Genomic DNA, 13,292 nt, shown 5'->3' with positions numbered 1-13,292 from the left:
CTACTTCTGTTTGCTAGCCTAGCAGCTGCATGCGTGCAGTATGGTTTGAAACCCAAGCGCGCAAGGGCTTCTGATATTTCCAGTTAATTGTCAGGAACATGTTTGTTGTCATCTAGATGCCAGTCACTTGTTCAAATGACTAGGACAAGTTTCCCAAGAAAGCCTGGCATCAGCTAGCTTTCCCCCATTACTTTTCAATAAACACACACCAACTTATTCTGCCACAGGTGGGTCCCAATTCCCACAGCATCTGTGACCACACGTTATGTGAAAATCAAGTTCTCGGAGATCAAATCTCTGCTTTACTTGCACCAAATGTTTGAAGAGATTGTGCAGCCTCGGGACGTCAGGCTCTGCCTGGGGTCGCTGCCTCAGTGCTCCGGCAGGGGGCAGAGGGCATCTGGGTGGCGAAGCCAGCCGCCCAGGGGGACGTGATGACCTGGAGCCTGACTGAGTCCACCTTCAGTATCCAAAGGGGGGTTCAACCTCGTGTTTAGAAGCACAAATTGCCTCGGTCCTGGGCTCCTGTCCCTTTGGATCAGGCCTCCAACTAGCTGCTTGGGGTAGGGAAGGGGCATAGGGCCCCGCTTCCTGCAGGGCAACGTGTGCCAACACGCAGGCAGGAGTGTGCAGCCCAGCTCTGCCCGCTGAAAAGCAGAACCAGCCAATTAAGTTCTCCGGGTCCCTTCACCTCCCTGGAGATAGGCCCCAGGGGAGAGGAAAATTGCCCTCAGCTCCACTGGCCGCAGTAGTTTGAACTGGCTTCATCTTCCCCATTAATCCAGCATACCTTGCACTCAAGCACCCCTTAATTTCTCTCTTTTGTAAGTTATTTTACTAAGCTTTGTTAACGGGCGTCTCGGTTGTCTCCTGTATCTCTCCACTAAGATGCCTAATCAGCGTCTCACATGGGACCTCCTGGTTCCCACCCCTCCTTCCCTCCCCCTCCCCCCTCCCCAGCCCAGTGAATGATACCACCATTCAAAACCCAGGATTAACCTTAGATTCTTCTCCCTTTTTCACACCTTAAATCCAACAGCAAGTTCTGTTGTCTCTACTGACAAAATACATCCTATATCCAGCTACTTCTACAACCTCTACTGTTAATACTTCACTTCAAGCCATGCTCATTTCTCACTTCCACTATTAAACAGGCCTCTAACTAGTATCATTTCGTCCACTTCTGTCCCACCTGAAAAGGTAAGTATATGTCACTCCCTTGCTCAAAATCCTCTAATGGCTTTCTGCAAACTGGCTTTCTCTAGTTACCTCAGTTTCCCTAAATATGCTGGCTCCTGCCCCAGGGCCTTTGCTTTTCTGTTCCTGTGTCTGGAACACTCAGAGAGGGGAAGAACAGTCAAGGCTTCCTTGTGCCCATGAGTACAGGCACATGGTCAGCTAGGAGAGGTCCGTGGGCCCAAGGGACTGGGATGGCAGAGAGGAGGGGATTCTGTCCAGTCTGGGATCTGAGAAGAACAAGGTTTCTACCCAGCCAGGGCTGGCTTGGAGACCAGCTGACGACTGGGACCCGAGGGGATATCGTACATCACCAACAGAGGCCATAGGGAAACAGAGGACGCCATGGAAACACTCCCAGAATTTAGACTCCGCCTTGGGGAGAAAGAACCCTGAATCAAAGTGACCTGTGACATTTTCTGCTCCCAGACATGCATGGAGAGCTCCTGACGGCAATGAAGTTTGGTTGTATGTCTTGCACACCTGAGTCTATGGCCAGTGCAAATTCACACCTGCTACACCCAGATGCTGATGTTTCTGGAACAAAGTGAAGTGGCCGCTGATCTCACCCGAAGGGTGGCCCCTGGCTGCCCAGAATCATTCTCCCTTATGTCACGTCACAGCCAGAAGAGTCTTTGCTCCTTCCCTCAGTCCCTGACAATGACTTGGTCAAGGGTTTTCTGCTGATGACCATCCCCTCTTGGGTAACGGCAGGTGGGGCAGGATCTCTGTTTCGTCGGCCTCAGGAGAGCCCTCCACACCGACCATTTCCCACTGTCTCTGCGGTGGGCTCAAGTTCACACCAAATCATGAACATGAAACTCCCCGTTACTGAAGGCACATCAAGTAGAAGGTATCCCAAATGTTACTGGAAGAAACACGCCAGCATCCCGTCCCTGCCTGTCTTGTGTGTAAGTCCTTCCTGGGGTGGAGAGTGTCCATTACATCCTGGCCAGTCATTTCATTAAAGGTGCTGTTGGCCTCTAAGGGCGTCAAGGTCTTGGTCCTTCCCCTGTTACTCTGCCTGCCGGAAACTTTGGAGGAACCAAAACCCCAGCCCCAGTGATGGATCTTTGACTTCCACGAAGGGTCCTTATCCCTGCCCCAGAGGGAAAGTGAGTCAGAAGGCTGAAATTCCTGTGCCATCCTGGGAGAGGTACAGTTTCTAGGAGGTATTCAGGCAGTTTGAAACAGGTATCGTAATCAAAACTGGAGGATACGATTCGAGTGAAATGAAACCAGAATTACTAGTTGCTAATCTAGCTGGAGAAAGTTCTAAAGTTATCACTACATATTTATTTTTCAACAGCACGCTGATAAGAAGGAAAACGTGCCAATTCAGCGTTATAATTGGATCTAAAGCAGAACACCTGAGCTTCGTAGCCAGGACCAGGAGGCCTTCAGAAGCCAGGTGGCTGCTGTTATCTGATGTCGGTACACCCGGCAGCGAGCGATTTAGCACGAAGCCGCTTTGAGGGATGAATCCACCAACCTGTAAAATGGTGCTCCGTCTCAAACGTGTAATCATTTCTATCCCTTTTGATACTAAGCTCACAGACTTTTACCACAGAATTGTAGAGCTGGAAGGGGTGCTAGAGGCGGTCTGCAGAGGAGGGGTTCGGGGTCCGGGGGCCACATGGGGTCACAGGGCTTCAGAGGGGCAGCGTGTGCGGGAACCCAGGCACCTGACCTGCCACCTGGGAACTTCTGGATCCACCTGAGGGCGTTTCTCACAGCCCCAGATTAATATCAACCAAATATACAACCTCGCACTGCAAACAACCTCACACCTTTTCCTGGATTTTTCAGAAAACCGGGAAAAGTACCTTTTCTGATATCCCGACTCATTTAGCCTCACAGGAAGAACAGAAGGAAACCAGTCCATCCCTTCTGATGGGCTTTCCCGTTGGCCCGGCTATTTTGTGCTCCAGAAACGGCTTTGTAGAGAAGTTACCGCAAACTAGGGTTGGGAGAAGGTGTGCTCACCTTTCAGATGGAAACCGCCCTGGAGGATGGACTAGCCCAGGGGTCCCAGCAGATGTGCCCGAAGGCGCGTCCTCCGTTCTCTCCCTCCCGGTACCACCGCGGACGCCGCTCGCCCCGCCCCCAGGCCCGGGAAGCACAGACTCCTGGGTAAATGCTTCTCGTCCCTGCCGCGTCCTCGGGGAAAAAGAGCCTCGTGGGAAGTTTATTGGCTCCACCTGAGCGACTCTGCTGCGCGTTAACAGCGTGGGACGCGAGTTCCAGTTTGTGGATCAGTTCGGACTGGGGCTCTGGGGAGGGAAGAGAGCCAATAAGCTGGTCCTGCGGGGCCATGGCGAGCTCTCCACAACCACAATCCCATAGTGGCTGTTACAGGAACTCAGTTTGTGGTTCCGGGGAGAAACTTTATTCTCTAAGAATAAGTCTCTGTAGAAACACCGTGTTATCCCTCTATGATGGGAAGCCACAGAGAAATGTATTCTTTTTGTGGTAGAATATCTACAGCATAAAAACTAACCATTTCTAAGTGTCTAATTCAGCGGCATTTATTACATTCACATTGCTGTGCAACCGTCAGCACGGCGGCTTTCAGGCCTTCATCAGCCCAAGCAGAAACTGTGTGCTCATGAAGCAAGTAACTACCCGCTCCCTCCTCCCACCCCCTGGGAACCTCTATTCTACACTTTCTATCTCTGTGAATTTGCCTATTCTAGATACTGCATATAATGGGATCATATGTTATCTGTCCTTCTGTGTCTGGCTTATTTCACTTACAATGTTTTCAAGGTTCGTCCATGATTAAGGAAAGTTTTAAAATAAACATTCAATGGTCATAGAAAAGTTTGATATTATAATAATTTGAAAAAAGATATTGAGAGCTGCCCCGATGATAATGAACATTTCCTGAGCACTTTCTACATGCTGGGCACCATGCCAGGAAGGGCACGTAATTGTTTTTAAAATCCTTTCAAGTCCAGCACGATGAAGAGGTTATTGTCGTCTTTGTATTACAGGTGAGAAAGTTGAGGGTTAGAGAGATGAAGCCAAGTGGTTCCAAGGGTGGAGTCGATCAGCTGGCTCTGGGCTCCAATTCTTACTCCTCAACTGCCCTGCCTCTCTGATGATTCGTTCCTTGCTTTCTTTCCTCCCCACACTGCTGTTTGAACCTTTAAATTAGCACCTACTACGGACACCGGAGTATTAGAGCTACTTGTGTGTATGTCCTGACTGCCTGACGGGATGGGTTTTGGAGAGGAGAGACTCATTTATTTTCATCTTCAGGGCCCAGCACTGTGCTTGGCACACAGCAGGCTGTTAATGAATGTCTGCAGAATTGACTGAATAGCACACTTGCCACAGAGATAGACTTTGCACGAAGAGCACCCCCGAGGCTCTTATTCCTTGAATCGAGGTTTTTGTTTTAAACCACAAAGCAACTTGGCTTGTTTCCTAGAAGTGACTGACTTACCCCACCTGCGATCCCATTTCTCAGCAGCTTCAGTCCCACCCCACCCCCCAGAGGTCTTAGGAAGAAAAAGTAGGACCCTAGATCTCTGCTGTTGCCACAATATTGGTTTTTCGACTGTGGTTGCTGTTCACAGTTTATTCTTCCAGCTTTTCAGGACAGACGTGAATCGGAGTCCAAGCAACTATGATTACAAGCACATTTTTCGTATTTCTTTCCCTGTAACCCAGAGAGAGCTGCAAAAAGACCCACCTGCTTCTGACAAGCGTGGTTCACAGATTAAACTGACTGTGCATGTGTTTTCGTGAGGATAACAGGGAATTTGCATTACAGAGCAATACCTGCAGCCACACAAAGAATCGTGAGAGACAGGCAATACCACGGGGTAGGAGGGGCCGGTTATGAGCGGCTATGGAAGGAAGGCATCCCTCACCTCTGAGTCCTAAGTGCTGCTCCGTCTGGCCTCTGAGACGCTGCAAGAGTTTATGCAGAAAGAACAAACAGGCGGCAGTATAAGAGAGGACAGGAGTAAAGTAAGAACTGAGTTGTATTCAAGATACTATTAAAGAAGTTATTTAAAACATGGCCCAGCATATTCACTGGGATGCCTGATATTGTGAATAAATACATCTTGAGATCTTCTCCCAAGTAACTTTTCAACGGATGTCATTTCCTCTCTTTTCCTGATGCTGGTTAGTGTAAAGAGGGTGGAGCAGTTTAACATGAAGTACAGAGAATTGAAACCCAGGAACCAAGACTCACTATCGAGCCACTTCTGCAATGATTTTCCAAATGGAATTTTGATGCCAGTGGTTGCATCTTTTTCTCTCCCTCCAGAGTCTGCCACCTGGGAAACAGGGGTGCAGGTCAAGTTCTAGTTGACACGTCCTCTTCCTCTTGAGGAGTCCTTTAGCCTTCTTGGCCCCCAGCTCTACTCATTTGCATTCGGGTATATCAGAGCCATTGCCTAATCCATACTCAGACAGTAGCCAATAATCAAAATACTGGCTGATGAGAGATTTGCAGGTAAGGGCATTTTCAATTTCTTAGGAGAAGCTGGAGGAATGAAAACCCTCTGAGACTCAAGAGTATTTCTGGCTTCTAGGCAAATGTGTGTGGGAGAAATTCTCAGGTGGGAGAGGTTGCCTGGAGATCCTTAAAATAGACCACTCAAGGCTTGGAGGGTAAGGTTAGTTGCTGATGACCATGACAACCACAAAAGAGAACTGGCTTTCATCTTTGGTCAGCAGGTAGACTGATAAGGAAACAGACACATTATAGTCCAGCTTGGTCACTGAGATTCTAAGGAAATGAACAAAGAGCTGTGGTCCCAAGGATTTGGTCGGGATTGATCAGGTGAAGAGGTGGAATAAGGGCATTCTAGCAACCACTGAGTGGCAGAGGGCGTGGGGTTGGGGTGTGTGTGTGTACGTGCACGTGTGTGTGTGTGCGTGTGTGCAGTGCACAGGGTGGTGGTGGTGGTGCTGAGCTGTAGGTTCCGGGAAATGGATGTGTGTTTCAGGAGCAGAGGTGAACAGATGAGGACTTGCGAGAGCGGGTGGTCAGAATATTAATCTGAAAATCAAAACAGACTTTTTAACAACACCGTGCATGTTGGGAATTCAAATCTTTGATCAAGCAAGAAAGTTAACAGTAGTTGTAAATCACTCCCTTGCTTAAGAATCTGTCATGGCTTCTTGTTGACCACAGGATTAGCAGTCTTCAATTCAAGTGTCTCCTCCCTGAGGCCCCTTTGCTCATCTCTACCTTTCCCCATTCAGTCCCAGCTAACTGCCCTCTGCCTCCACCAAGATGCTTTATCCTTCTAAAACACATCCCACTCTCATCGCATATGTGTTTCCCTGATGAAAATGCCCTACTATTCAAACGTACCCAGCCCAAGTGTCCTTCCTGCTGGATCATCCCTTGTGAGTGCAGCTCACACTCATACGTACCGTTTCTGAAATCAGGCATCCCCAAAGACTGCTTATGGAGTGTGAATTAGTGCAAACTGAAAAAAAAAATTATCAAGAGCCTCATAAATGATCATATTCCAGAGAGTTCTCAAAGGACTAATAAAAAGCAGCTGAAAAGCTATTCACCCTTGTTAGTAATCAATAAAATGCAAATGAAATCAAATTAGATTAATATTCAGATAATACTTTCCATCTCTTAATTTGGCAATGGAAAAATGCTGATGCTTGGAGTTGATGAGAGTGTTAGGAGTGTAACTTGGTAAAATCTTTGGCAGGACCCCTCTGGCAATGTGAATGGATTCTCCAGTTGATGGAGAATCCCACCTCTAGGAATTTATCATAAAGTAATGATGGATAAACAGAAGAATCTATTCATGTGTGTTCTTTTCAGCAATATTTTCATAGGGAAAATTCAGATCTACTATCTAAATGTCCAATAACAGAGGTAAAGTAAAATAGTAAAACAGTAAGTTTGGCTATAGCCATATACTGGAATAGCATGCAGCCATTAAAATGATGGAAATTATTTAGTAAAGTGAACTATAATTGTTCTATTGTAAGTGAAAAAACACTGGTTGAGAAAGAGTATGTATGATTTGATTTGGGGAGGTTCCCAAGACCAACCTCAGGTACAATTATTCACTAGACGGACTCATAGAACTCAGCAAAGCTGTTGTGCTCATGGTTACAGTTTAAAACAGGGGAAGGACATAGATTGAAATCAGTAATGGGAAAGGGCTCATAGCACAGTGCTCAGTGGAGACCAGCTGAAAGCTTCTAGCTGTCGCCTCCCAGTGGAGCTGGGAGGACAGTGCATATTTCTCCCAGCCACAATGTGTGATATTAAATATGGAATATTGCCAATCAGGGAAGTTCACCTGAGCTTTGGTGTCTAGAGTTTTTACTGGGGCTGGTCACACAGACATGCCTAACCACCCCTATGGCTGACCTTAGTCTCTAGCTCCTTCAAAGGTCAAGCCGATACCAAGTGACCCAAAGCCCCCACCCATGAATCTCATTGTTAGAACAGACTAGCTGGCCCAAGGATCGCAGGTCAAGAAAGGCACTCATCAGTCAGGATATTCCAAGAGCTTCGAAGTTACCTCCCAAGAACTCAACACAAAGGACCAAACCTATCTTTGGTCAAGGTTAATCCTTCCCTGCACAGGCCAGCCCCTGGCCCTTTTCCAAAAATGACCATGTTTGTCCAAGCATCTACATTTAGTATAGTGTTTATATAACAGACACAGCAACAGCATCCGTATGAATAGGCCTAATATTTGGAGAAGCCACTGTGGTGTAGGAAAAGATTTAAATAAACAACTAATTCATTCTATAAAGCCATTACACACATTTTTATAATTTTGTATTCATTTGATTCCTCAATTTCTCCCTTCATCTACAGCTAATTGTACCTTATGATAAACTGTGCAGAACTATTGAGCATAGGAATTAGCTGATGGCTCACAAAATCCAGTTCTTCCTCGGGTCTGTAATTCTCCATCAGTATTGCATCCCAAGGAGGTTTTAACTCAGGCTCCCAATATATTTGATTATCATTATTAGTATTATCATAAAACTTATCTACCTAAGGTGGTTGAATCTCAGCAACAATGCCAGTGTTATACCAGATCATGCATATTATGGTCATGGCACAATTCAACTTCATGACAGGACGAATACAGGGGTTTTGCTATGCCTTCCCAACAGAACTGGCCCTTGTGCATTGTTATGGGCTGAACTGTGTCCCCTAGAAAGATATATTGAAGTTCTAACTCCTGGTACCAGTGAACATGACCTGATTTGGAAATAGGGTCATTGTGCATGAACTAGGTAAGATGAAGTCATACTGGGGTAGAGAGGCCCCAATCCAATATGAAGAGAGGAGACACGCTCAGAGAAGAGGGCCACGTGAAGACCAGTGTGAAGACAGAGGCAGAGACGAGAGTGATGCAGCCGCAAGTCAAGGACAGCCTGGGACCACCAGAAGCTTGAAGAGGAAGGCAGATTCTTCCCTAGAGCCTTTAGAGAGAGGGCGTGGCCCTGCCAACACTTTAATTTCAAACTTCTCGCCTCCAGAACTGTGAGAGAATACATTCCTGTTGTTTAAAGACATCCAGGTTTGTAGTAATTTGTTGCGGCAGCTGTAGGAAACTAACACACCCATTTGTCAGATATTATTATAGAGGCATCATTATGACAGGCCAGGGTTCAGTTATTTCCGGGTTCCAGGTCAGCTGGGGACACAGCCAGGCACCCTGTCATAGATGACAGTTGGTTTTGTTAAGGGGACTCGTCCCATGGAGCTTCTGCTAGTGATTATGTCTGGACGCGGCCAGTGCAGCAATCCATATACTTCCAAGTAACCTTGTGAAATGACCCAATGTCTGCTATTCGTTCCTTCTCTTCAATTGTCCCTGAAAACAGTTGTCTTCTTGAGAAGCATAAATATTTCCCCCCAAATCAGTCACATAATATAGTACAGGTGTCAAGGCAAGTCATTTTGATTCAGAATAAATTCAGCTATCTACTTTACTCTATTTGCTGGTTTCATGTTAAGATGATTCATATTAAGTCATTTTTCTTTCCCATGTGTCCCGGACTTGTATTTTATAACACCAGCCGGGGACACCAGTTAAACTTTAGAGTTCACTTCTGCAGTGCTTAAGCTGAGATTTGTAATGACATGTCTGGCAGTACTCAATATATCTCCTACACTTGTAATGATGTAAAGGGAACACCATGGTTGCTGCTTGGAATCAAAGCGAATGAACTCTGTACATTTAATTTAGAGGAGTTATAACATGATCACCCAGAAATATATTGCAGAATCTTCTTGTATTTTTGACAAAGCCCCGGATGTGCTTCTAGCAAGATCTGTGATTTAACCAGGAATGTTTTCTTTACAGTGAGTACAGAATAGGGACACCTGCCCATTGGCCCAGCTTCAGAACTACCACTTGACCAGCAGAAGTGCTGTTCTGGTTCCGCTCGACAGGAGTACAGACCTTATTCTGTCCAAGAAGGAGAAGTCAGGCGGGGGGCGGAGTCATCCGCAGGTAGGTCCAGGTTGGGCGCCTTCTTGGAAAGCACACGCGGAGCAGCGAGGCGGCATCTTCATTCACATCCTTGCAAAGGGGTTGGCGTCTGTTCATCTGCAGAACTGGAGGGCAGACCCTTTATCCCTGAGTTTCCTTCAGTTCCGCAATACAAGGAACGTAATTGCATTTAAAGGAACAGAAATGCTCTGCTGTCACTCCCCTTTCTCATTGCTTTTGTTCATCCACGAGTATTTATTGATTGATTGAATTAGCGGTTATGTTTCCTGACATCCATTCATGGGTCAGCCCTTTGCAGTCGAGATTTAACTGTGCTGCCCTGCGACGGGATGCTTGCCCTCCCGGCCCCTCTCTCCCCACCCCCAGGCTCCACAGGGCTGAGAGTGAAGCCGATGATAATCCACAGAATAAGGCTTTTTATCATCATTCATCCATGCAAGGTGTCTCTTGTTTTACTTTATTTTCACCCCATCCTCACTCCCATTTCCTTCATTACCATTCCACAGGTAATGACTGTCATATTTTGCTTTGCATGTAACATATATTTTATAGAAGGATGTAAGTACATATGCATATCCTTAATTATTCATGGATCCTTGCAAATGTTTTGTTGCTCTGTTTTTAATGTTAATAAATTCCATTGCTTTATGAATCTAATTTTGTTTCTTACCTTTTCGCTCTGTACTATAGTTTTAAGATATAGGATTTAAGATTGTTGTGTATATATCTAGTTGGTGACTTCCCATGGCTATACAGCATTCTGAGTGTGTTCCACCTTGTTTTAAGTAACGACTTGACAGATACTTCAGACGCTGATACTTCACTCCTGGCTACTACAAACACTTCAAGAGTTCACTCCTGGCTTCAAAGTTTCCACCTAGTCCTGCTGTAGTGGATCTTAGGGAGTAAAGCTCTTATTTAGCCTTTTTATATCTTTCACGACTTAAAAGCTTGCCCTTACGTTCCATTTTAGCTATTGCCTTCCTAGACCTAAGAATTTCATCTTCCAACTTTCCAACAACATAAGTTCATTGACATCATCTTGGCCTTTTTCATCTCTGCCACATCTTAATTTACATTTTATAACTTGAATTTCTATATTTAGAAGAAATGACTAACTTTCTCATGCTTTGGTTCCAGGGACTTAAAAAAAATGTCGGCTTCATTCCTTTGGTGAAGACTTCGCATACATGTTTATTTATCTGTGTCAAGAGATTTTACTCACCCTGTACCCAGAGGATGAATTAAGATGAATGGAAAGATAATGGAAATGCAGGGGAAACCCCCCCCCCCAAAACCAACCTTGCATTCTCTTCCTGGCAAACTGCTTTGAGCTGCGGTCCTTTGCAGGCATGTTGGCGTGTTTGTGGGAGGGGAAGGGTTGCTGGTAGAAAGGAATCTTCCAGGGCAGGGATTATTTAGCCCAGGTTTCTCTGAATTCATGGACTTCAGAGTGACCAAGGCAAAATGTGCATATGTTAGTGATGACTCATGTAATACTTGCTCTCAAGGGTTAGCTTTCAAACATAGGTTCTTTGGGGAGGACATAAACTCTTTTTCAAAAAATAACAACACAGTTGTTTCCTCTTTTCTGTCTTCTGGTAAGTCCATCAGGCCACGTCATCACCAACAAAGAGTAAAACTGGATGTCTTCTCCAATGTACCTCTCCGCCCGCTGTTCTCCCTCCTACCCGTTCTCTGCTTCTCTACTCCCCATTCATTGAAAAGATACTGTCTTCTGCAAAATAAAATCACTGTCTTCCTGGAGCTTACTGATCGTGGTGTCCACGTGGCTGACGGCAGGGAGACTGGGAAAGGGAGGAAGCATGTGGTGCTCAGATGCTTTTGCTGCAGACGGTAAATCCTGAACTGGCCGGCTCATCCTTTTAAAATTCGTTTGTTGTGAACTTTGACAAGCGCTGATTTTCTTTTCTCGGGGGACTTTGTGACATTCTCCCCACACCTGTTGGATCACACTTGCAAAGCAGAATCCAGACAAAGAACCTCAGGGCACAACGCCTTCTAAACAGACTTCAGAGTTATTTCTATTGATTGGCCTTGGGAATCGCTGAAGCACAGAGAGCTTGGGCTTTTAACTGGAATTCACACTTATTTGGTGTACATTTAAATGCTTCACTGAAAGTTGATTAGCAGGAAGTGGCTTCCCAACTGTAACTGAAGACTAGAAAATGGGACTAAGAACTAAGAACTGTAGCCCTTAATGTACAGGAGTGAATTTAGGAAGATCTGCATCTCCACACACATTGTAAATTCCTGTTACCTAGTTCATTGCTCTGGATCTATTTGTCCATTACCCAGCGTTACTCCCTCATCCCAAATTGGGCTCAGAATATACTCTGGACATCATGGAGCTCCAACCATAATTTACCAAGCTGTGTGTAAACTAATCCAAAACGTGAAGCCTGTATCCATTAAGCCACCTTAAGAAAAATGGGGTGCAGGGAGGAGCTTGCAGCAACTGGAGGTTAACGATGGATGCATCCATTGAGACCTGTCTTTGCGGAGCGACCAGTTCACCACAGCTTTTGGAAAGATTATATTCCAAAGAGATGTGTACTGCAGTGCCTGAAACTTGCTTTGCTGAAGGTTGAAAATAGCTTCTAAGAGAATCAGGTGGAACAAAACACAAAGAATCGCTTTTAGGATAATTAAAACTATGTTGGACTTTTTTATTTATCAATCCAGTTTCTAATATAATTTTAGTTAAATGAAAGACATTCACAAAGAACAGTAGGCATACATACATGATTTCCTTCTTTCATTCTAGTTTACATGCTGTTGCTTTTAGAGAGCAACATTTCGTGTTATTTCACAGGGATGGAAGCCTAACTGACTTTACAGAAAGAATATCAGCCCAGCTTTTCACAGCCCTAACCTCTGCAGTTCACCATGCTCACTGAAAAAACAAACAAAAAGAAACCTGATAAAACAAAAAGTAGAATCAGTGACACTGAGAACTGTTTCTTGGCCTACCAGATGGGAGGAGTCTCCATGTTTCCATGACCATCTCAGGGTCCAGCAGTTGCTGAAAAAAAATCGAGACTTGGAAAGTGGTGCAGCCCCTGTAAGTAGATCTGCTCTTAAAACACATTTTCATCTGGAAAATAAACTCGTAAGTGCCTGCTGGGTATTAATACCCGTGTGCCCAGGTATCTTTATTACCTTTTGCTAGTCTTTGCTCCATGGGAGATAACCAACTTTTCAACACTGTTTCCCTGTTTCACGGACAATGAGTTTCACGAACCACGTGTATCCAAAAAATACTGCTGTGAAATAAATTTAAAGTTTCCAGCATCATCATGCAGGGTGTGTGTAGTGTAGGCACAGGGCCATCGGGCTACGTGAAACAGTCACATTTGCTTTTCAATGTCGTCTTATTTATAATCATACTGGGGCATGTGTAAGCGACAAGTTACACCCAGGTGAGAACTTAGGGTTTTATACCTGTGGCGTTTTGATTTCTCTGGCCTTTGGCTGTGTTGCATCTCCCAGTGTTGACGGATTAGCTCCCTGGCAGTCTACCTGAGTTATAATCTAGTAATTGTACAGCCA

The sequence above is a fragment of the Mesoplodon densirostris genome, chromosome 9 (assembly GCF_025265405.1).
Source record: "Mesoplodon densirostris isolate mMesDen1 chromosome 9, mMesDen1 primary haplotype, whole genome shotgun sequence".
In the NCBI taxonomy this organism is placed as follows: domain Eukaryota; kingdom Metazoa; phylum Chordata; class Mammalia; order Artiodactyla; family Ziphiidae; genus Mesoplodon; species Mesoplodon densirostris.
This window is presented reverse-complemented; position numbering follows the sequence as displayed.